The 2,308-nt window shown below is 39.9% G+C and overlaps 1 long non-coding RNA gene across 1 annotated transcript; it reads right to left on the bottom strand.

The window, feature by feature from the left end:
- Window positions 1-364: 364 nt before the first annotated feature.
- Window positions 365-1,871, bottom strand: LOC124878145. Its single transcript, XR_007040675.1, has 2 exons — window positions 1,744-1,871; window positions 365-1,168 (listed from the first exon to the last, which is right to left on the bottom strand). It is a non-coding gene; the product is annotated as an uncharacterized LOC124878145 (long non-coding RNA).
- Between the last annotated feature and the right edge of the window lie 437 nt (window positions 1,872-2,308).

The raw sequence follows: 2,308 nt of genomic DNA, 5'->3' as shown, positions 1-2,308 counted from the left end.
TCAACACTTTGACTAGGCCTCTCCAAAACCTTCATTTACGTACTTACATTTACGGTACTATTTAGAAGTGTACTTGCTGGTGTGCTTTAGATTATTGTTCTTCTGCAAAACCCAAGTGCACTTGAGTTTAAGATCATGAACTGATGGCCAGAGATTGTGTTTGGTTGAGATCAGAATTCATGCTTTCATAAACTATATGAAAATACCCAGGTCCAAAGGAGCATGTTGGTTTCAGATAGCCTTTTTACCTTCAAATATAAAAAATAGGAAAACTGATTTTTTTTATTAACCTAGGTTATCCTTGTCTAATATTAAATTTGATGATCTGAAACATTTAGGTGTGACAATAAGGCAAAACAGAAGCAAATTTTCAAAACATTTTTAAAGCACTGTGTATGGAGACAGCAATACCCATTTATACACATTCAGTGGGCAGGAGGCAGACTTTTGGTGTTACACCAGTAATTATAATTAATCTGATTAGTTGTCATTTAAATTCACAAATTAAAAGATAAGCAACAACTATAGTAATCATCTTTTCTTTCACTTCCTTCTCTCTGTTGGTATTGTTTTGTTGGTATTGTTCCCAGGTGGGAACAAGGCTGGGATTTACACCTGTGTTTGTGTGTCTGTGTGGTACCAGCAGCTCTACTATTGTGCTTGTGCTTTCACTAACAGACCAAGTGGTGTGTGATATGTCACTGAGGGCTGCACTCATTATGGGCTTCATTAGCAACCTGCCTCACCCTGATTACTCCCCCGCTGGGCTAAAATCTACAGCACAACTGTGTTTCTTTGTGTTTGTGGGTGTGTGTGTGTGTGTGTGTGTGTGTGTGTGTGTGTGTGTAAGGTAGAGAGAAAGATGGTAAAACAGACACAGAGGTGAAAGTGTAAGGAGAAAACAGAGGCCGTTTCCACCTTAGGACAAACACCGTCTTCATTCCAGCGACAGCTTCCTCACTTCTATGAAACAAATGGCTCCCAGTGTCAGTCGGCGTGCATCAGAAGCCTAAGAGTGGGCCCCATCACTGCTCCTCTGTCGCTCTCATTTATTACCCAGTTTGTTTGCACTCTTATCCTCGGCCTTGCCCTGCCAGCCCATCTATCAACAAAGACACACCGCCACACACACACACGTTTGTCTGCCAACTGACAGCACCTTGTTGTCCTGGACATAAGACACATATATACAGTTTTCAAAATTTGCATTAGCCCTTAATATACGCATTGCAACACCCTTTTACTGTATGTCATAACAACACAAATTTATACATGTGGGTCAGATGATGAATTATCTTTTTCCTCCATTCTCTGTAACATCACTTTATCACTGTCACCTGCTCTCTGCTGCTAATACTTCCTCAACTTTCAGCTTAACGGTATTGCTCCAAATTCACTCCATTACAAATCTACAAGAGCTTAGTACTGGTCAAATATTCACTCATTAGCTCCAATATGCATACTCTTTTATTATACAACACAGAGGAAAAAAACATACTCTTCCTGAAACTTTAGAACTAATAAATTACTAGTAGCTGATTGTTCAGCAAGTTGTAAAGGTGCAACATCTCCTGAAAAGAAAGTGAAATATTTTTTTTGGTTAAGATGAACGAGGCCTAAAATGAATACCGCAAAATCAATATTTTTATAACATGCACTCATTCAGCAACAAGTGGCTGCAAGGTTGTGCAGACCTTTTGTGTTCTTTGTCAGGATCTGTCTTTTAGGTTTGTGTTTGTTTACCTTCTTGGCTCTGCCAGGTGCTTTTCTGTTCATTTCTGGTTCTTTAGATTCCTTCTGGTTAGTTTTGTTGTCTTTCTGTGTTCCGGTGTTTGATATGTTTAGTTATATTCTGATTCTTAGTGTTAATTAGTCACTCCCTTTGTCTCCCTGCAGCCCTGGTCCACACCTGTGCCATGTTGATCCTGATTAGCTTCTCTCCCAGTTCATTGGTTCTCACTCCACTTCCCTCAGTTTATAGGCTCTCTGGTTTGCATTGTTCTCCACTGATTCCCTCCATTAACACCTTGTTACTTACCCTGTGTTTTTGCCCTGGTCCAGTCCTGAGTTCTTCCATGTCCATGTTCCATTGTTTTTCATGCACCTGCTACCAACCTGATTATGATGTTTTTCACCTGCCTGCACCTGGTCATCTATAAGTTCCTTTTTTCAACCTTTTATCAACTCCACTCAATCCTGCATTTGGGTCCTTCTTCAAAACATATGACATTCTTGTCATTTTGTGTTCAACCTGTGTCCCTTGGACACAAAAAAGGCTAAAGATTGCCATAGAACTATTAAGTATCCA

The sequence above is a fragment of the Girardinichthys multiradiatus genome, chromosome 1 (genome assembly GCF_021462225.1).
Source record: "Girardinichthys multiradiatus isolate DD_20200921_A chromosome 1, DD_fGirMul_XY1, whole genome shotgun sequence".
In the NCBI taxonomy this organism is placed as follows: Eukaryota; Metazoa; Chordata; class Actinopteri; order Cyprinodontiformes; family Goodeidae; genus Girardinichthys; species Girardinichthys multiradiatus.
Note: the sequence above shows the minus strand (reverse complement) of the source record. Positions and strands in the feature narration are given on the sequence as shown.